A 23,656-nucleotide genomic window follows, 5' to 3' on the forward strand; every position below is an offset into this window, starting at 1 on the left:
TACTGACGGTGTCATTAGGCACCTCCGTGACAAGCTTTAAAAAAAATAAAAGTTTGATCGCGCGCGGCTCACGTGCCGCTACGTGACAATGGACGACAAACGCATCAAAAATATTTGCGAAGCAATTTGGCGACAGCTGGGGACTGGAAGCTGGAGCCGGGAGTAAATGATAATGTGGCAGAAGCAAAAGAAAAGTAAATAAATAAATATTCGGACGCAGCAGATCGCGCCACCCGTTCCGTAACGCACGTTTTCCAGCATGCCCACCAATATCGTGGGAAAGCCAACTTTACGGCTTTGCAAGTGCGGTGCAAATAGCACGCAGTTACGGTCAGCTACAACGCTATATTGGAGGCACTGCAGCATAGCGACGACATAGCATTTAGGCGGCGATATTCCACCCTCACTTATCATCGAGATGAGCAACAGTAATCCCCTAGAAATTGGAGCGAAGGAGCTTAAGATATCGTCCGCCACATCGAACTGCGCTTTTTCAGCGCCGCGACCAACCAATCTGGGAGTAGTTTATATACTTACTTACACCCATTATGTGCTTCCGTCGTTTATATTTCCGCTCGTAAACAAGGAATTTATTGCGAGGATTTTTCTTCCCACGGCACTAAACGCTGCCGCACTATACAAGCTTCTGTATACGCCATACCTGTTATACTAAGCTCCTTTCCTGTATACTCTTTTGAGAAAAGACGCCTCTGTTCCGAAGCGATAAGGTAATGCAGGTACTTTTCACATTCAGATGCGCGAGCTCTCTTCTCCGAGAGAGGAAAGCGTTGAGAATATACGACCACTGAACATTATTGTAACACCAGCATGACGTCCATGAATGATAAAACCACGGTTTTATTTAAGGTAGGTGCTTCCGTCTACAAACGCATGCGAGTGTGCATGGACCGCCGGCTCGAGAGGGTTTTTGAAAAGATATGCGCACAATGCATCGCACGTATACACTCTTAGAAATGAACTTCACCGCATAGCACTCTCCTAGCCAACCTTCACTCCGAACGACAACGTTCTCGCCCCTGATTTGTTGAAAACGGGAGACGTACGCCTTTTTGTGACACTTATGCTGTTCATAATTGTCACAAAAAGGCGTACGCCTCCAGTTTTCAACAAATCAGGGCAGATAACGATATCATTCGAGATTACGGTTGGCTAGGAGCGTGCTATGGGGTGAAGTTCATTTTTAAGAGTGTAGGGTAACACCCTGTACATTCAGTACTTCAACTTTGTGTACTATAATAGAGACACAAACATACATTCAGAGAATGAGTATTATAGTACATAATACAAATAATGAAAGTATTGGGGAAATAGTATTATAATACGAAGCATTACTATTGCTGTCTATGCCCCCGTCTGGCACATAGCTAGCAGCTGGTAGTACTTAGGGATACGAGCGCGGTTCTGCTGCAATCATATGGGCAATCATGTGCAATGTAATCTACGCTGCGAGGAGTAACAGATGCGCTCACTGAAGAGGAAGACGGCCTTTCTTTATTCCCGCTCTTCTCTTTCTCGATTTCTTCCCTTTTTCGCGCGCTCAACAAAAGAACATTCGCGAACACATTACGCGGCACGATAATAAGCGGGGTCCTCCTAAAATGAAAGAATGCGAGATTAAAACACACATAAAAATGAAAGGCACGGGCATTCGTGTAATGAAGTGGAGCGGTCTCTTCTACCTTCACAATAGGAACCGGGCTGGAAATTTTAGGATGCCGCCGCGAGCAACGTGGATTTACAAGAATGGATGCGAGCTCCCGCGTCACCCTTTTCTAACGGAAAATGAAATTGAATTGGAGGAGACCCGGGGCGAAGCCTCAGTTGACGGCATCGCGAGGATATGTACGCCACCTCCGCCATAAAGGACTCGGAGACTGTTACTTGTGATGAAAGGAAGCATAGCCTGCGGAAACCCATCTGCCACACGCGCCTTCTACGACTTTAGCCAAGATCTTATACGGCGTCGTTAATTATGTTGGCGGAATGTTCTTTATAACGTTGCCCGTAAAAAAAGGTTGCTTTTATCACTCGGTGCTTCAAACGCCAGAGAAGAGGGTCGTTTCTGGTGCTGCAGCACTGCTTTCTGCACTAAAAAATTCGTTAATCTGAAGAACAAATTTTAACTGTTTACCATCAGGGAGCATACATTTATAAGGTAAAGATATGGACATAGACTCTAAAAACAGAACTTCACCGCATAGCACGCTGTGCGCCAATCATTGCTAGGAATGACAGGGTTATCGCTTCTGATTCGAAGAGAGAGGGGCGTACGCCTTTTTGTGTCAATTTGGATACATGATAATTGACACAAAAAGGCGTGCACCTCCCTCTCTCCTCCAATCAGAAGCGATAGCCCTATCATTCTTGGCAATGGTTGGCGCAGAGCGTGCTATGGGGTGAAGTTCAGTTTTTAGAGTGCAGGGTTATCGCTTCTGATTCGAAGAGAAGGGACGACGTACGCCTTTTTGTGTCAATTATCATATATCCAAATTGACACAGCTCCGCGCGTTCACCTTTAACTCGCCACTCCAGGTGTAACGAGGTGGAGAAGCATGATGCCACGTCACCGATGACGTTACAGGGTCCACGCGTTCTGGTTCGCTGTTCAGTGGGGGTCAGCGCCCTGTCCCTTTGCCGCCGTAAACCAGTTTTGCCAGTTCCCCAGGAGAATCGGGGATAGAAGGAGCGGCTGAATCATGACCGAGCCAGGAGCAGAGCCCCGAACAGTCAAGTAGCAGGCATTTCTCAGAACCAATCAGCGAGCGCGGACCCTGTCAGTAGCGTAAGCGCGAGGCCGCAGGCAGATCACAGGCTGGTACTACTATCCACCACCGTTGCGCACGGTCGCTTTTTGCGGCGTACATACTATAAATTCAATTTCTGCGATAATTATGACTCTGTGTGGTGTGAATTACTTCTCATGGTGCATCTTACTGGCCTACTTAACAGTTTTATAGGAAGAAAACGGGGTGTTAAAAATGGCTTATGTGCTACTTTAAATAATACCTCTAGGAAAAAGTAAGACTAAGATACGCATATACCAACAAAATACAGTATTTTGAGAACGTCCTTCTCTAATTGAATGTTGGCAGTTGAAGAAAAGGCACCCGCAGTGGGATTCTAACCCAAACCCTTTGATTGCCGGTCAGAGATGCTTCTAGTTGTGTTTGTCCTTCTATGTTTAAATATTTTATGTCCTTCTCTGATTATGTGCACGGGTCGGAGGTCATACGCTCTCAATTCAGCTCGTACGCCTAGATCTGCGAAACAGTGTAGCACAAAGTGTTCTTATCATCAGTATCCATAAGGCTGCAGCAAGGAACGCAAATAACCGCATCGCAAAAAGGATATATATCGACAGCCAGCGGAAGAAATAACGCATCCTCGCCCAATAAATGCGTGGATATAAAGGAGAGTATACCGCGCCGCTATATCGCGCGTCCAACCCGTGACGATCAGGCGGCGTCAAGCGGAGTCCTTGTCCACCATCGCGTCGTTAACGGCGTTATAAAAGGAAAGAAAGCCAGAAGCCCCTTTTCCGCCTAAGTACTTTTAATTAAGGGGGAAGCTTAATTCCTCGTAACCAGGAACAACGCTTTAACGCGGGACAGCCGCAGGGCTTTTTCACAAGCTACAGTTGTCACTATTGCAGAGATGCAGCAAGTGCATACCCTGCTCATATAGGAGTCTGAGGGAGTAACTAAGTTACGCGTAATCACTTGCTGACCAATTAACCAATAAATGTAATTAGTAAGCCTTTCTCAGAGGGTAACGCCCTAGCGACACGGCAAACTTGATGCATTAAACGAAATGGCATTTACTTCACCTCCTAACCAACCATCATCTCGAATGACATCGTTGTCTCCTCTGATTTGTTGAAAACGGGAGGCGTACGCCTTTGTGTGACAATTACGCAGAACATAATTGCAACCGAAAAGGCGTACGCCGCCTGCTTTCAACAAATCAGGGGAGAGAACGATACCATTCGGGATGATGGTTGGTTAGGAGGTGACGTAAATGCCATTCCGTTTAATGCAGTAAGTTTGTCATGTGGCTACACTCTTAAAAATGAACTTCACCATAGCACGCCTCCTAGCCAACCATCATCTCAAATGATATCGTTATCTGCCTTGATTTGTTGAAAACGGGGGGCGTACACCTTTTTTGTAACACTTATGCTGTTCATAATCGTCACGAAAATGGCGTACGCCCCCCGTTTTCAGCAAATCAGGGCAGATAAGGATATCATTCGAGATGATGGTTGGCTACGAGCGTGCTATGCGGTGAAGTTCATTTTTAAGAGTGTATAACTTTTACGTCGAGTACACTATTTAAAAACATGAACTTCACAACATAGCACGCTCCTAAAGCCAACCACCATCCCGAGCGACATCGTTCTTTCCCCTGATTTCCTGAAAACGAGGAGAGGGGGGGGGGGGGCGTACTCCATTTCATTTTTGTTGCATTATGCAGTTCATAATTGTCACAAAAATGGCGTACGCCCCCGTTTTTCAGCACATGAAGGGAGAGCACGTTGTAGATCGGTATTATTAATCAGGAGAGCGGAGGATGGCATGAAATGATGGTTGGCTCGGAGCATGCTATGCGGTGAAGCCTTCTGCTTTAACAGTACGCGCACGCATTTTGGTTAGTGTAATAATATATAACAAGCTTTAATCAGGCGGGAATCAACGGAGGGTGAAACGCGTTCCTCTTTCTGGCATTGTTCTTCCCCTATTTATTTTACGCTGATAGCAGGCGTTTGCCTGCTGCAGGTCTGGTGCGCTTCCTGGCGCTGTAAAATTACGAACAGCAGCGAGCCATTCTCGTTGAAGCCGACAGGTGGCTCATGACGACAGCAAGAGCCACTGACGTATACCCTCGGTTACAATGAGCCGCTTAATGAGAAGCCATCCCCCCGTGGCGATGAATGAATGACCCAATCATCATCATCATCAAAATAAAGTCGTCGTTGTGGCATTTTTGCGTCATTCGTGGTTTATGAGCACGTGAGACCGGAATTTAAGCTTTCCGCTCCCCTTCTCAAGAAGCGCGACGACGCGTGGAGGCCTCGGATTGGTCTACTCCAACGACCACCGGCGATGATTGCACAAGTCGTTTGAGGGGACCAATCAGAGCCCGCGCCCCATTGTCGACCTTCTAGAGAGTGAGAGGAAGGGCATAAGAGTCTCCTTCCTTTTGCGTTACTGTCAAGGTAGCAGCATCTTTCATCCCGCACTCTTAAAAACGAACTTCACCGCATAGCACGCTCCTAGCCAACCATCATCTCGAATGACATCGTTCTTTCCCCTGATTTGCTGAAAACGGGGGGCGTATATACGCCATTTTTGTGGCATTATGCAGTTCATAATTGCCACAAAAATGGCGTACGCCCTCCCTTTTAATCAAATCAAGGGAGAGAACGTTGTCATTCGGGATAATGGTTGGCTAGGAGAGTGCTATGTGGTGAAATTAATTTTTAAGCGTGCGCGCGGAGAAGTTTTTGCACTTTTTGTGACCCTTTAACGCCAACCTATATACTCCGAAGGCTATCCAAAAACCCTTAAAAAAAAAACACTCGTGAGGTTCGTTCACTACACTGTTAAAACAGAACTTCACCACATAGCACGCTCCTAGCCAACCACCATTCCCAATGATATCATTATGTGCATTGATTTGTTGAAAATGGGAGGAGGCACCTATCTGAGACACATTATGCTTGTCCCAGATAGGCGCCTCCCTCCTGTTTTGAACAAATCAGTGATACTCAATGATACACTGAATGGTATCACTCGGAAAGATGGTTGGCTAGGAGCGTGCTATGTGTTGAAGTTCTGTTTTAACAGTGTAGTGCCGAAAAATTACCTTTGCTTCGACATAATCGGTTCGTACGCATAAAAGAACTGAGCAGAGCTCCTTGTAAGCACTCTCAACCATTTATACCTAAGGAGCGACTTTTTCGGGTTAAATGCCTTTCTCAGATCCCGGGGGGGGGGGGGGGGGGGGGATCGGGCGCTATTTTTAAATCTGTAATTCGGGGAGAAATCGGGCGATAATTGTACCTTCGGGTGTTTTTGTTTTTCCTCTTGGCTATTAAGTCATTGCCTTTTTTTTTTGTTGTTGTTGTTATTGCGTGACTTACCAGCGCTAATTCCCGAAGACATAGACAGTGCTGACACATGGGTGTATTTCTGGGAACGTAAGTGACCCATTCTTGAGTGGCTACATTTGTTCGTCTTCAGTGGAAACGTCACTCGCGGATTTCATCGTGAATGAAATTCGGGGAGAAATCGGGTTTAACCCAGAATTGGCCGTAGGTCACCGGGCGGAATCGGGTTTAACCCGAAAAAGTCACTCCCTATAAATTATACCCCAGGTACCGTCAACCTTTATTCACACATGCGCACGGAACTTCAGAATACTCGCGACTTCTCACTAACACAAGAGCCACACCCCTGCACATGTCGACATTTCCCCGCAGTTTGCTGACGGCACACGCCAGCATGAACTACGACGACGACGCAGTCCGAGCTCCAGAGACCACAGCGCACATACAGGTGATCTACAAAACACTTGCCTGTCACATCACGCGCGTTCCAATCTTCGTAAGTGCCCTTATAGCTTTTGAGGTAGCGAGCTTGCTAATTATATACTGCACCACAGAAGCATACAGCAGAATGGACGACGCAGTAACCATTGGGCTGCAACAAGGTTTGCCACCACATACACGGTCATTGGCCAATGTTTTGTTTCGCCGCTCGCCGTACTGCAATCAATAACAATCGTGTTGACAGAGGCAATGTTTGTGTGCTTCCGAAATAGATACTGCGTTGTGTAAGTCAATAGATATATCGCATCGACTGCGCCGGACACCGCTCTCATCGCGTTACATATAAAGTCAACACACGTGTCACTGCCTCAAAAGCGAAATGAAAAGGGTACAGAAATTTCATTTGTTGAAAGCGCAGGTATATTCGGCGCATTGGATGGACTCCATTAACGAAGGAAGAAACGAAGGAACAGAGCTGCCTCTGGGGCCCTTCTCACTCGACCCGGGTGCATGTAACAGATGCGAGGCTTTTGTTCACGTATTCAGCACATGCTGCGACTGAGTTGTAGCGCAAAAATGATAAGCGTACTGAACCAGGCGGCGTGTGTTACAATAATAATCCTGTCTCATATCGGACCACCTGGAAAGAAAGAAAAGAGAAACGAGAAAAAAAAAAGAGGGAGGGGAGTTCTTTAAAAATTTGAAGGCACGCCGGTTTGCAGCTTACTACGTTTTTTCCTCGGTTTGAGATTATAATCGTACGCATACATCGCATATACAACAGTCTGAAAAAAAAAAAAGGGTGTGAAAAGGTGGTAACTTCTATAGTTACCACCTAGGTCAACATAGCGTCTGATAGATGGTGTAAAAGGGTGGTAAAAGCAGCTATCATATATCCAAACTGCTAGAAAAAGGCGTACGCCCCCGTCGCTAACCGAATTAGAAGCGGCAACACTATACACTCTTAAAAATGAACTTCACCGCATAGCACGCTGTTAACCAACCATAATCTCAAATGATATCGTTATCTGCCGGGATTTGTTTAAAACAGGAGGCGTACGCCTTTTCTGTGACACTTATGCTGTTCATAATTGTCACAAAAAAGGCGTACGCCTCCCGTTTTCAACAAATCAGGGCAGATAACGATATAATCCGAGGTGATGGTTGGCTAGGAGCGTGCTATGCGGTGAAGTTCATTTTTAAGAGTATCATTCGCAGGTAGCAGGTAGAACTTTGCAACCTTTTATGCGACAACTATTACCTCCTAAAAGGTGTAAGTGCTCCACCCTTTTTTTCTAAGAGTGTATAGTACATAACGTTCCGTCCGTGCTGTGCCGAAGCTCCGCCTATATAGTGACCTTGCGAATAAAACAGCGGTAAATATTTGCACTGTAGTATCAAACTCGACTACATAAATATAGGATCACAAGACCGATCCCCATTCACCCTTATTGAACAACGATTGCATAACTCCCGCCCGCATGAAATGAACCCCACAGTGTCACGTCTGAAACACACGTGCGGGCGACCAGGACGACAACAACAGCTCGGCGACCCCATTCACCGGAACGGGACAGATGTGAAGGTCAATGACGGAACATGAACTCACGTTCAGCGGACCGGGGGACGTCGGGAAAGGGTTTAGGCCAGGGGTCCGGGCTCCGAGATGACGGCGACCGTGAACCGAGGAGAGCACGCGATCAACTGGTTGACGGAGGCGAGCCAAAGCAGCGGGGGCACTCCGGTCGGCTGCCAGACGGCAGCCATTTCGCGCCCTCGAAAGCGATCGAGACGCCCCCGCAGCTCCACGGCTCTCCGAGGCACCGTTGCGCTGGGTTGGAAAAAAAAAAAGAAAGGAACAACAGTCCCGCTTGCCACTTTGGGTATCTCAGTGTACCGCGAAGCAACTGGGGCTATGAGTTTGTACGTGTACAGGGACGACTTCAGGCGGAAGACTCTAAGAAAAAATTGTGTGAAAATGTGGAAACTTCTATAATTACCACCTAGGTCGACATAGCGTCTGATAAAGGGTGTAAAAGGGTGGTAAAAGCAATTGTCATATACCCAAATTGCTACAAAAAGGCGTATGCCCCCTCGCTCACCGAATCAGAAGCAGCTAAACCTTATCATTCGTGGCAATGGTTGGCAGACAACGTGCTATGCGGAGAAGTTCTGTTTTGAGAGTGAGGTAGCAGGTAGAACTTTGCAACAGGCGCAACATATGCGACAACTATTACCTCCTAAAAGGTGTAACTGCTCCACCCTTTTTTCTAAGAGTGAACACCGTCCATCCCACCGCTTCCCCGTCTTTGACACAATCTCGGAGCTGACCACCAACAAGCAGGTTCCGGTACTCACAATCCTATTGATTTATACCCAATATGTAATTGGACACCCCCAATACAATCATAAATTAAGAAAATGTGCAATTGCTTCTAGATGCGTATTTGTCAATTAGAAAAGCGTCAAAAATCGTTCCGGCTCAGTTTATCGTACGCGATCATCAATATGTGCGTTTACAAAACGTAGACTGAAAATAGTAACAAAAATAAATAAATAAAATAAGATAGAAATGAAAGACAACTTGATACACTGTTCACAGCCGTATATCAGCCTAGATTAGATTATGGCTTCTGTATTTTTGCGCGATGTCGAAAAGAGCCACATAGTACACCGAGACGCAATGTACGAGGTGTTTTTTTTTTTTTCTTTTTAATTCGACACAGATTGTTTATAAAAATGTTGTGAGAGCAGCGCTGATGCCATCTCGGTAGGCGGGTTATGCGGCCAGGCACGCATCCTCTAGGACAGTGTATGCATCTACTGGACGACTAATTAGCTAAAATTCACTTAACTTATTAATCAGTTTTTCTTTTTTGTGGGAAGTGAGACATAGCAGAATTGGAACCAGTCATTGTACTAAACCATCGTCCCTGAAGAAGCGAAAGTACCTTACGATATAAATTGCAAAATTAGTAGGGGTGTGCGAATATTCGCAATTTCGAATACAAATCGAATATTTGCGATATTCGATTCGTATTTAAAAATTTGATATTCGAAAGTTGGAATATTCGATTTTTTTTTTTTTCGAATATCATAGCAGCTTATTACAAAGCTATTGCAGGCTGTGCGCTGGAATTTGTACGTTGGGCGACGCGCGGAACTTTCGAGGTACGCTCATCTGCGAATGCGTCGCTACACGTTCCGTAATCGAAACCGAAACTAATACACAGTTATGTGCAGCCGTCCGCCCCAGCCAAACGCGAAACAGCGATGCGCCTTATGCATCGTCAGCACAGTCGCGGCTTTAGTGGATTGCCAACAAACTCTGAACGTTCGTATGAGGCCTACAACTCGGTGAAATTCCCGGTAAATATCGAAATTTCGTTGACGTTGCGCTGAACACCGCTGTGCGTACACCGTTCCACTGCACGCACAGTCAAAACCCGCGTCTCGGACGCGTTTTTCTGGTTTCGATCTGTGGTAGTCAGCGATATATAATAGAGTCATGGTCGCGGGCGATGACGGCGATAATCGAGGTGTGGGACGTGCCAATATTTCGACATAGCTTCTCAAAATCCGGCGCTGTACGACCGCCGACCGTATGTTAAAAGTGCCACCTAAGACGACAATAACGCTTGCAGAGGCATTTGATATTGCACTAACTGTTGTTACAGATGATAGCAAGACGCATATAGCCTCAAGCCCAACACGCAATGGAGCGATTTCGCTCGTGACTCGCACGCGTCAGATTTTCGCCGTGAAATAAAAGAAGCGTGTGAACACGAAAATCGCGGAAACAATCACGCGTGACGAGCACAGTCATAAAACAGTGTCGAGGATCGCGTTTTTTACTGCGCTAACGAATGAGGCTGTTCCAAACTATGCATTACTATATGCACTATGCATTACTGTCAGGAACGATGGTCTCACGCGTGAGCACATTGAAACCACGCAGTCTCTCGCCTATAGACGAAAAATGCGGAAGGCATTGTCAGTGCAACAGCAGAGCACTTGCCACCTTCATTTTCTTTCTGAGATGTGCTCATCACTAAACCATCCCACATTCTGAACATGTCGTTGCCCTTTACTTCCATTTTGTCTGCTTCTCCGGCACTTACAATGCCAACACATGTGCTCATTGTTCATGACAGATGCAAGTGCAAGTTGTTTTTACGGTTTTCAGCTTGCCTCATGAGAACGGCACATTCTTTCATTGTAAAAATAGTTTGGCTGTACACGAGCATATAGGCATGTAAGCCTTATGCTAAGCCCATACATTAATGCATATTCCTTATTAGCACTTGGGGCATTTTTCTAAGGATCAGCAGAACACAACTCTGACCATGCTTGTTTTCGGGGCTTAATTTCACACAAAAATTGAAAATGATTTATTAATAAAATTAATTAATTAATAAAATTAATTAATTAAAAATTAAAATTTTCATTCAAATTCAAAAACTCTTAGAAACCTTTATCCTGTGACGTGATATTCGATTCGATATTTGAAAACACTTTTGCATATATTCCTATTCGAAAATTTCAAAATTTCAATATTCGCACACCTCTATAAATTAGCAAACGAGCCGAGACCATAAAAAGACAAATAAAAACACCCTCTATATGACGGGGTGTCCCATGAAACAAAATCGCATTTAAAAATATCTAAGGGCAACGTCCGCCACCCGATAGGGTGCCAACTGTTGACAAGACAGGGTCCGTTTGGTTGGTTTCTCGCGGAGGGAAAAATCGCTGCACAACGTGCTAAACGCTTCCCTCTCTCATACACACACACACACACACACACACTTCGAATGCCAAATTCAAACCAAGCAGAGCTTCGTAAACCGAAGTACAGACCGCCTGGCCAAGAATACCAAGCCTCATGGGGGGGCTCTCTCAATTTGTTGAACCCTTTCTTTCGTGATAGCAAAATAATCCGCGCCATTTGAGAAGCCAATCCAGGGAGTATTCCACTCCTTAGCGTCTTTCACATCGCACTCGGAACAACAGAGATCCTAAACGATCTATTTCAGCGCATCAGATCCGAAGAGAGAGAGAGAGAGAGGAAGAGGAAAAAAAAAAAACAGTTTATCTTCCAGACCGCCCTCGTTCGCGCGATCTTAGAACCGAGCTCTGATAGGACGGTTCGAACAGAAGCTGGGTGAAAGAAACCTAATGGAAATCCCTGTCGATGGATGTGGCGCGGCTTTGAGAATTATCCGCTACGTAAAACATGGGAATCACGCGAAAGCCATACAATGTTCACGAATCGGTGAACAAAAAATGGGAGAGTGAATCCCATCCTTTCGGAAAAAAGACCTCTCCGTTACTCCTATGCGTTCAAGGGTGATTATACGAACCTGCTATGTATACCTGGTATGTGACTGCGTTAAAGAATGCACATGGTTTGAATTTGAAATATAAGCAGGTCTTCTCGGCGAACCGGTAAAAACATGCGTAAAAAGTAGAAGGCTCAACGTACACGAAATATTGTTAAATGCGTCGATTTTTTATATATTTTTTCTTCAGGCGTCTTTATTTCGCGAGTAATCAATAGGTTAAGGAAAGAGGAGATGTGATTTTTCTTCCATATCCAATCCAATCCAATCCGTTCGTCTACTGCGCGCCTGTAGGAAAGGCCCACACCAAAAATCTACTCCCGCTAATGGGGTTGAGACACGCTGATGAATGTGGCTCTTTGTTAGCGCCGCGAAGCAACTATGGCTATGAGTGGCGTACAGACGTGGACCGATGGAGAGAGGACAGCAGGAAGGAGTGGAGGACAGGGGGCTTAGTATGCGTCCTGGGCCGACTTTAGGGGGATTACCGTGCAGACATTCGTCTGAAAAGTCACCCGGAAAGTCCAGGGAAAACCTGAGACAGCACAGCCCGTGCGGGGATTCAAACCCCCGACTCCACCCAAGTCTCGCTCGGCGTGGAAGCCGATCACCGTAACCACTATATGCCCCGGAAGCAGGTCGTATATACATAATTCGAATTTCTTCACCGCAGATGCGCTGTGTAGCCAAGTATATTACTCCATTGATATGGGCACCCTATAGACAGGATTCTGAATCCTATGCCTTTCTTCGCACTATCCAAACATATACCGCAGCAAACAGCCTCTCAGCTTCGCAACGCCAACCGCGACAAAGCAGACCCAATAGTGCCCGTTCGTTGCACACGGACGGAATGAAGACATTCATCGCAGACAATGTAAGCGTCGCGGGGAGAACGGAAAGAAAATGAAGCGATTGTAGGGCATCAGAAACAAGCCAATTACGCAGAACAAAGGCCAGCCCTGTTTGTGGCTCGAGGGATTTACACACATCTCAGAGTGCTTTGCCTCCAACAGGAATGAGCACGTAACGTTACGCAATTTTGAAGCAGGGCACGCAGAATACGTGTACAGGTTTACTACAAAAGAAACCGACAAACGTTAGCCGTTATAAGCGGGTGGTTACGCGTAGTATATAGCATAGAGTTGAGGTGGGAGATTTTGTTGCTACGGGGGCTTTACAAAGGTATACGTGTCATCCTTTTCTCGTGAGAAGACTGTGCATTTACCTCGACAGGTTTAGTCAGTGGCTGCTGCAAGAAGACGATGCATTAACAAATTTAATTTTCATTCAAGATGGAGCTACGCCTCACTGGCACATGCCCCGACGTTGGAGTGGACACTCAAAAGACCAGAACATGGAACCTTTGTGTTTTGCAGCAAATGGATTGTTGTCTATCTATCGTGTGGGAAAGACTCACATATATAGAACATTTGTAACTTGGTCATACAAACTTAAAGACACATTGTAAAATAACTTTAATACGTGAATATTTTGACTATAGTATGCATATCAACCATAACTTTGCTTCCTGTAAAACGTTGAAAGTTCCTATTTCTTCTGTAGCAATCCTGTTTATGTATTGTACGAGAACGTTAGCAAGAACGTCTTCACGATGCATCCCGCAACAAGAAAAACAAAAGTTCCAGATGGTTCAATAATTACATGCCAAAATTAAGATTTAACCCAAAGACAATGAAGTATAGGACTTCAATTAAAATAGTATGTCGTAGCACTAAATGATAATTAATAAATTTATAGCAGTATAGTATCCACATCTAAATAGCACAGCATCGTGTCAAACGTAGTGTGACTTTTCGAGACGTCGCTCCTGGTTCTGCTTTTTATATTTTGATGTCTTATTGAACCTTTCGAATAAAACGTGGAGTCGCGCGCAAGGACACCTTTTCTCCACATCAGTTCAAATTTACATAGGTACATGTAGGTACCGTACTATCCCGTACTATCCGTACGTGTCGCTTCAATTTCGGCGAAACTGTTTACTTATGAAGCGTGACATTATCCAAGGGGCGGATGCCGTTTCACTCACCCTAATTCGCGTTCTTCAGCACGCGAAAAGTGCATGTTTCAGCGTGAACAGTGTTCCTGGAACACAGAAGACGGTGGAACACTGATCTCTCGCGACAGAGCCCAAAAACCGTGTCACTTCCCCATACGTCGGCGATGACAACCCCAATTAGGACAAAACGGCGCTCGGGGAAGGGCAACGAGTTTCGTAAGTACAGTCATTGAAATGAGGGTTACTTATTTTCCTTACGATGATGATAATGACGGTGATTTTGTGTTTTATGGCCGCATTTATACCTTCTTTTATGGGGTTAGGTACGTGTCGTGCAGAGCTGCATACCAAAGAAAGGTATATAACGTCCAAACCATCTTCACTATATAAATGTGGCTTCGTGCGAGTAACGCTAGACTGCGAAAAAGGCGCAGACGACATTGTAATCCGCCTGCTTTTTATGCACGCAAAGTTCTCTCGCGTGCAGTCTAAGCGGCTATGCAGCGGTTTCTCTCAAGAAGATCTTAAGAGCTAACATAAAGACAACGAAGTATGCGTTATATAAGTCATGCGGTGTATCTCCTGGTCCGTAAAAAATACAGGGGGAACGACAGGCGACCATACGTCAATGGTGTACATATATGGAGTGCTTAAAAATGGTGTCAATTTTTTTTTTTAGTGAATATCGTAGCGAAGTTTTTTTTATCCCGTGTTAGCGCCGCGAAGCAACTGTGGCTATGAGCGGCGTACAGACTTGGACAGCTGGAGAGAGGACAGCAGGAATGAGTGTGTGTGTGTAAGGGGGGGTTAGTGTGCGTCCTGGGTCGACTTCAGGGGCTGGTAGCAAAGTTACTACGTCTACGAAACTATACGCATATACAAGAGCGTGTGGTACAGGTCATTAAAATGTTGAGAGGGCGGAGTTTTTTTATATTCATTTTTAACCAATTAATCTTTTATCAACTGCAATAAATTTTATATCCACAAAGCACGGGACTATAGGAGGAAATGTTTACATAAAAGCTTAGTACATTATATGGCCTCCAACGCACAGGTCAACTCGCCAGACAGTTAGCTTCATTCATTTATCTTCATTACAAAACCCGTACTTTGTGTAACCCTATAACGTTGCACAAAACTCCGGATCCCGGAAAGGACACGCAACAATAAAAGAACCAAAAGGACGCACACTGTATTTAGTTTCGTGCCAGGCTCACATAAAATTTCCGGTCCCTTTCCATTTATTTGCTCTCTTCCAAAAAGAGAAAAAGAGCGGATGCAACCACTGATTTCCAGGAGCGCTCAGATCGAACATTGGTCCCCTCTGACAAATGGCTCAAGATGACTACGGCCAAAGCGCCACCAATCTTGCTACATGCCGCAAACAAGAAAAGCGAAAATGGCAGGTTTCCATTGAACTGAAGCCATGTAGCAGATCAAAGAGACAGAGGGGGGGTCGCTTCCGCCGGTAGCACGGACTTCGGAAATCGTCATCGCGCAAAAGCCCAAGCCATCCTCAAAACCAAAGACAGACCACATTTGGGCAAGCGATTCTCGCATTACTCCCCCAACTACATAGTGGATGCCGGAAACTGTTACAACTTCCTTCTGCCTCACAATGCATATATTATATTAGACCAGGACAACATTGTTTATCTTACGCATAGACAAAAAAAAAAAAAAAAGAAGAAGGAGAAAGAGAGAGAAAGAAAGAAAGCCATCTAGGTACACTCTCACTCCTTCGACACTGTGACATGGATATCGCCTGCTTCGGTCAATCGCACCAGACGATTTCAAACACAGGCTTACTGTGGCTACCATTGACTGCTCATGCGGCTTCTGGCGGCTCGTCTCCATATCTTCGGCTACCGAAAGCCTCGTTTAAGCGGTCACGATTTATCCAGGCGTTGCCCGCTTCCTGCGCCGCGCCTGGAGGACATGAAGAACGACCAGTATACCGTGCGCTATTATATCTACTCTACATTGTAAGGTTCGTTAATTGTAATTTGCTCCCTACGATATCTATTCGTACTATATCGCGCTCCCGTAGACCACATTCGGTCAGTCTGTGATGGCTATGTTACGCATGCAAATGATAAATCATTTTTTACTGCTTTTACGCTTTTCAAGCGCATGTTACAATGTTGTTTGTACTAATATCTTTCTGCTATCGGTCACTTTAACCTGTCTACTGCTTTTAGTCAGCAAATCGGTGTATTAGATTCACATTCGGGCTCTTCTGTTGTTTTGAGTGCCTGTTTTATTGACTCCTGTTTTGTCTCTCTACTTGGTGCATTATCCAGACGGCTAAGACCTAGCCATTGGCAGGCACGCTGTCAAAAATAAAATCAATCAATCAACCTATTATCGTTTGTGGGTAATAAAGCACCGTGAAAAGCGTGTAGGTAACACGGATAAAAAAATGCAGTTGTCAAGGGCACAAATAGTAACTATTTTGCTTCTGCGTACTGCAGTGTCCAAAGTCTGCTACGGAATATCGATATTGGCGTAGCAGACGACAAGGCCGATGGTGTTGTCTGCTATGTGCATAGTATCGAAACTTCCGCCCCGTGAACTTTTCTTTTCTTCTTCTTCCACCAGAATATTCTGTGGGAATATCCCTCCTGTGAATACCCGGTACATGTCCGAGGAAGGAGGAGGAAGCGCATAATGTGAACGCGAGACTAAATTACGAGGGAAGTGTACACCCCGAGAAGTGGGAAGCCGTACAGATAAACCCAGAAGTGGAACTGAGCGCAGGTCGAACGGAACGGCAAACTAGCACAGTAATGTAATAGAAATTTTATCCCAACGGGAAGCGGTAGTGCACAGTCGGCTGCCCAGCTCTTATCGGCGCACAGGGGTCGTTTAGGAGAGAAAAACTTGCCCGAGAGAATGACCGCCATATCGGAGGAAAAACTATTCGCCCGAGAAATCCCGATAGGATCCAGGGCGGTGTTAAAAGAGAGAGAGAGAGAGAGAGAGAATGAGAGTGAGAGAAAGAAAAATGGGTCTCAACTGAATAAAGTCTGAAAAGTTCTCACTAGCCTTATAGACAATTTGTAGAAATTCTCCGAGAGGTGGAGTAGCGGTCTCGCCGTGGTCTAAGAAAAAAAGATGAGTAAAGTCTTCCAGTCCCCTTGTACGCAATTCCAGTTTTAGTCACGTGACCCTGAAATTTACTTCCCAGCACTGCAACCAGATCCTCAAACTCGCATAAATTGTACGTTATTAGTACAACAACAAGGTGTTCTATCAATTAATCAATCAATCAATCAATTCATCAATCATTCATGCGTTCTATCAATCACGAATCAATCTAGTCTAGCCCGAACACCGACCTCCCATTCATGGCTAAATTAGCTCCGTGCTAGTTCGCACAGTCCAGTGGACTATACAGCTGACTTCTTAAGAGGACGGCTGCATTCAGCTGAGCGTAATTTTACAGAGGACTATTTTTCGCCCGTCTGCACATTGTTTACTCTTGTCACGCAGTGCTGCCCCGACACAGCTAAGCATAACTTCTAACAATAGGGATACCCTGGCTCTATAACGAAGCCAACGGGCGGAAAAGAAATCTTACTTTCAGCCCATCAGCTTATCCTAACCTTCTAAAAATGGATGGCCAGAACGAAGGCAACGCAATGAATAGCCTTAAAAAATGTACTCGCTAACGCATTCTATGAACTTTTCCCAGAGTCCATAAAAAGTCGAACCAAGCACCTGGCGGAGGTGCTTATATGCTTCGGCTCGTTTATTATTCAAAACTTCGCTCCCTGAGGGGTCAGTAGCACCTTGGCATAAACTAATTTGAACTAACGAACGTGCATGACAATATGTTAGTAGTCGCCATTGTACACAAGCTAGGGCAGGCGAACTGGTGCATACTGCCGACAACCAAACACGAGAAAGAAGAACGAAAGAAATCGATAAAAAGAAAAGAAAAAAAAAAAACAAGATCGCAGACACAGTGTGCTGAGTCTACTGTGTCTGGGATCCTGTTCCGTGTGTCTTCTTTTCCCTTTTTCCTCTTTTCTTTTGCTTCAGTATTTCTTTCTTTCGCCTACGGCGATGAGACACCCTAATCATCATCATTCAAATAAAGCTGCTGTTTCGATTGGTTGGTGGATGAGTGTGAAAAAAGAAAGTAAGTTCCGTTTCCCGTTAATAGGTAGATGCGTTCCACAAAGCGCTGTCGTCCTGTGGCCACTTTAATACCACACTCTAAGGAGAAAAAAAAAAGGAGTAAAACAGGGAGTAACTGCAGCTTCTCTAGTCCCCTAGATTGGAATTACTCCCCATTTTGGTTCCCTAACCAGGAAATTTACTCCCCCGAACTGCAAATAGTCACCGAAATTCGCAAATGGTCTCCCGAATGCAACAGTCTACGTAAATATGTGCTCTTCGTGAATTTGACGGAATAAGGCTATATGACTTCGATAACGTAGCAATTTTCCACCCGCACAGAGGAAGAAAGAGTTCGCGATTCTTTTCTTACGAAATTGTGCCCTATGCATGTCGCTAAATTTTATGTCACTCGACATATCACGGTTGACGGTTTGATTCAAAGTATTTTCATTCATGCAAACGAATTGTGTATCTCGGACTCTTAGAACAGAGCGTGAAATGCAGCCCCCACTCTGTGACATTCATTTAGCAGTTCCCGTGCATTTACTCTCTAAAGGGACTAATTTTTGTGGCAGTGCATTTAGTCCCCAAAATGACTAAAATTACTCTTTTTCTTAGAGTGCAGTGCGATGATTGCGGTTACGGACACTGATGTGACGTGACGCCAATGTGTTATATGAGGGTGGGGGGTGAGGAAGGAACGGTGCAAATAAGGTTGGTCTTTCATGGAATCCGTTTCAACTTGGCAAGTTGAGCCTAAAAAAAATTCTGCCCAAAATAACACTAGAAGCCAAACTGCGACAGGAAACGTTGGATACTTTTACGTGGCAGTTTCGGCATATGACTACAGTATATCTATGTATACGTACAAATCATGAGTATATTACCTTCATCTTGTATGCGTGAATGTTCGATCTTGACTTCCCTTGGGTCTTACAAAGTCTTTGCAGTGCCACCCGTTGCTAGAGAGGCACTGCGAATAGCTTGTCAACCTGTGTGCTACACTGGTATAGGAACGCAGGTGGTTACTGCAACGCTTGTTGCTGCACAGCCAACACGACTGCAACGCAAGAGGTTTTTCACCCCTGTTCCAGTAATTTTACAGTGCAGTGCTCTTGCAGTTTTGTATGGGTATACCTCGAAATAAAGTGATCGAAATCCCCGTTGCGAAATAAACTACTGTAAATAAACGTTATCTGACTATAAAATGCGCAGTCGCGCGCTGGAAATTGTCAACAGCGAACTTAAACTAACCTGGACATACGAATGCAAACACCGAACTTGGACTAACCTAATAATAAAACTGAACTAACCAACGTGCTGTTCTGTCGTGTGCGCCCTGCTAAGCCTAATGGCCGCTAAAATGGTGCTTTCGTTCGCTAAAACGACCTGGACAGACATCGAAAACACGTAAATTTGAGTGGCTATTTTTTTTAAATTCCGTGTTAGCGCCGCGAAGCAACTGTGGCTATGAGCGGCGTACAGACGTGGACAGATGGAGAGAGGACAGCAGGAAGGAGTGGGGAACAGGGGGGTTAGTATGCGTCCAATGCCGACATGAGGGGGAGCTGTGCCGACATTCGTCTGGAAAGTCTTCGGGAAAACCCAGGGAAAACCTCAGACAGCACAGCCGGTGACAGGATTCGAACCCGTATCACCTCCCAGTCTCGGCGTGGAAAGCGATCATCCTAACCACTATGCCACGGGAACTGGTAGTGGTTAAATAGTGATGTGTTTTCAAACACTGCATATCCTCTTACGAATCAATCGAGCATTTTCCTTGGTTTTCATTGTTTCGAGAACGTGAATTTCGAAATCAGGGATTTCGCGACCGGGAATATCGAGGTCCTCCCGTTTTTTTATGACTACACTCCGAACGACATAGCCCGCACAATATTTTGTACGCCTTTCGGATGTAAATGTCTTGTCTTATAGCAAACACACATTTGCGCTGCAATTAAGCTTCACACCATATACAGAAAGGTGTTTTGGACAATACCCTTCTCTATGGCGTACTCTGCATTACGCACCATTTGAAAGGGCATGTTATTCTCCAGATATCATCGTTTCAGTGTGGGTGTTCCTCATGAGACACCATTTCACGAGGGGTGTATTCAGGTTAAAGAACACTCTTTCCAACATATGTTTTGCAAATACATTTTTCAACACCGTTATTACACTTATCAGTCTTACACTTTCTGGACACAATCGGACTTCGATCCTTATTGTGAAGGGCCTCATTATTCCATTCCCCACATCACCACGAGGGCACCAGCAACGGGGTAGAATATCTCCTCTGAAGATGAAACACCCCATTCATCATCTTAAATAAAGTTGTTGTTGTCAGTTGAGCCCGTGGAACGAAAAAAAAAATTACTTACAACAACAGCCCTTTTGACACGCTGAAAGATGTAAAAAAAAAATACTGCGCACCTTCTTTTCAGCTAAACGTCCTCCGTCCCATCATATCACGTCTCGTAGAGACGCAAAAATTGAACGTAGTTACCAGGAAATCGTTGATCCGACCGTATTACACGCAGCATGAGGGCTCGATCGTCAGAGGAGCCTATACCTTATTACCCGGACAAGCCGAACACGTAGACCGGTTACGTACGTATAGTGGTGCGAGGAAAGAAAAGATTGACAACGCTGCGATCTGGAGCCGCGCATTCAACCGCGATCCATCAATGTAAGGGCGGTGTCCACTGTACGTATATATATATATATATATATATATATATATATAGGGCAGCGGTTAATAACGGGTGCCCAGCAAGACGCCCACAAGGAGGGACCAGTTTCTTTCACATCCACTGGACACCCCCCCGTCTTTAAAGGCGCTCCAGATATAGAGCAAAAGCTTACGACGGCACGTTGTTTAGAATACGGTCTGTAGTATTATACATGTAAGAGTGCCTATGCAGACTTAAAGTGCACAATTTTACCAGACTGTACGGCTCTTTACTAAACGCTTTTAACCCATTATATTTAGGCCAAAACTGCCGAGAGGCAATGAGCTGGCCCGTAACGAAATTTCAAACCCAATTACACGAACCTAATGAGAATTGACGTGAAGTTTCTAGGCTACTTTCAGAAATGTAACAAGTTACCTTCAAGGTATTTGTTACTCAATATATATACTTAGTTCTTGACCTGTCTATACTGTTAATTCAGATCATTGTGACAGCAAGATCTGAATACTGGATACGCTATTGGTATACGTAAATGTCGAAGCACATCATTCAACGTTTTCCCAGTGACGCGCAGATAGTATATATATATCAGTAGAGCACTATCACGTAAAGGCATTCCGCTGTAGTACTGGCGTGCCGCGCATTGCTAATTCTGGTAAAGTACCCTCCACCCTTGTTTCTGCAACCGCGTTCAGCAGGGGGATTCCGTTACCACCCATTTATGTGGTATTTAAATGTTGTATGAGCATGTTACACCCTGCACCTATACACAGTAACGTTTTACGTGTTTCTTCACAAAGACGGATCCTTCTTTATTTAGCAAGGTCAATTGGTAATAATAACAGCGTTGAAAATGGTGTTCGCAAAACACCGATGTGAAGTAATGTTTTTCTAAGGGGATACATCCCCACGTAGTGGTGTTTTCTGCCGAACATGCCCTCTTAGAAACATAACTTCACCGCATAGCACGCAGTGGGCCAACCATTGCCACGAATGATAGGGTTTATCGCTTCTCATTCGAAGGAAGGCGGGGGGTTCGCCTTTTTGTGTCAACTTGGATGTCTGATAATTGACACATAAAGGCGTACGCCCCGCTCTCTCACTTGGTGATTTTTGCAAAATATCCCATTTAGAAGTGTTCCACAAAGCATCCTTCCCGCATAGTTTGCAACTTACACACCAAAAAGGTATGTGTCATAGGACGAGGCATTTACACCTGAAAGGGGTGTGCGAAAAAAAAAAAAAAAATTACTGCGTGGCCGGCATCACGTGACCTCTCACTGCAGCACACGTGTAGTCAATTCCTCCACCGCAGAATCTCCTCGTTTGCAGCATCTCAGCACCTTTTCTGCTGATGCCACGAAGCTCGGCATGACGCATTAATCTACCGTTGCTAAGCCACCACCCTCAGAAGAAGAAACTGCGCGTAAGGTGTGAACCGAATCCGTAATTAAAGGGAGAAAACTTGTCTGCGCCATGCCATTTCGCAAAGCGCTGCGTGCTGGCATTCGGGTGCTTTCCCGAGATGGCGTCGCCGTCGTCCGGACGGGACAAAAATGAGTCACGAGAGTAACGAATTCGAGCACGCATTGCAAATTCTTTTTACACCTTTCGGGTGTCAATATTTTTTATTTTTTTTATTTGTGATACTTCTGGCATAGTACCGTAGAAGGAGGGGCATTCCCCCAATACAAATCATGAGAACATCTTGAACAAAAGGAAAGAAGGAAGAAATACATATACATACAACATGCAATACATAAGAGTAGAAGGAACACTCTATATTATATAAAAGTAGTTGCTAAGAAATACTGTGTTTTATGAGTTGCTGTGTGCCTGAAAAAAACACACAAAAGAACAGCCTCAACGAAAGATGGCAGGGTGTCACATGCAACGACATCCGCGGGTAAGTGGTTCCAAACATCTACGGTCAAACGAAAAAACGAGTTCTTCAGACAGTTAGTGCGGAACCTATATTGCTCGATGTGCTTTGCGTGCTTCAGACGTGAACTACCCCGCTGAGAAAAATGTACACATTCATTCGCCTGGATACAGGTTGGATCATAGCCAGGGGCGGATTTAAGGAAAGACGGGGGGGGGGGCGCCCGCCCCCCCTCCTGACGGCTGTGTTCCCTATATAAAAACCCTATCTCCTGGATGATGTTCTGCCGCAAAGCCCCCCCCCCCCCCCCTACATGACAGACCCTTCAATCCGCCCCTGGTCATAGCAGATACTCCAAAGTAGCTTTAAGCGCTGAATTTTGGTTCTCACTTCGAGGGAGGGAAGACCAGCCGCAGCTAAGAGTTAAGTCGGAGAAAACCTACTTTCTTGCCCTGTATAGCACACATACAGCAAATTTATTTACACCTTTCGGTGTGCAATAGTGGTGTTTTCGTAAATACACATCCGTCTTTTTACCGCAGTTTTGAAAAAAAAAAAAAAAAAGGACTTTGAAGGACACCCATCTGAAAATCTGAAACAGTGTATGGAATGGAAACATCACATGAAATGACGTTTTCTTCAAAATTATACGCTTTGAAAATGTGCTTTTTGTAGACTACACCATTGGAAAGGGTGTTTTGCGCCACAAATGTGCGCCGTAAACTTCTTTTACACCTTTCGGGTGTAAACGCCTTTACCTGTGGCATACAGCTTTGTGGTGTCCGTTTCCCAGCATACCAAAGGGTGTTCCGTAGAGCACCATTGAAGAAAAAAAAAAAGAACAGAAGAAAAAACATTTAAAAGGGCATATTCTACGCCACTTCCGGGGGTGTTTCCAGATCTGTGTTTCGTGAACATCACTGATCACATTTTTCGGTTGAGCATGCGGAATAAAAAAGGGGTGTTCATTTGCAACCCCCCCTCTCTTTACACCCTGAAAGTGGTAAAAAAATTACTTCT

At 45.0% G+C, this 23,656-nt stretch overlaps 1 protein-coding gene across 3 annotated transcripts in view; it reads right to left on the reverse strand.

Moving 5' to 3' along the window:
* Positions 1–23,656, reverse strand: part of LOC135371091 (protein-tyrosine sulfotransferase 1-like) — a 104,232-nt gene that overhangs the window by 76,079 nt on the left and 4,497 nt on the right. Inside the window, exon 1 of one of the 3 annotated variants that reach the window (XM_064605097.1) lies at positions 8,181–8,284. The exons of the other annotated variants lie outside the window; for them this stretch is intronic. The gene's annotated coding sequence lies outside the window, so the exon portion shown is untranslated. Of the gene's footprint in view, positions 1–8,180; positions 8,285–23,656 lie in introns of those variants that run through there. 3 annotated transcript variants of the gene reach the window in all.

This window comes from Ornithodoros turicata, chromosome 10 (genome assembly GCF_037126465.1).
Source record: "Ornithodoros turicata isolate Travis chromosome 10, ASM3712646v1, whole genome shotgun sequence".
Lineage (NCBI taxonomy): Eukaryota > Metazoa > Arthropoda > Arachnida > Ixodida > Argasidae > Ornithodoros > Ornithodoros turicata.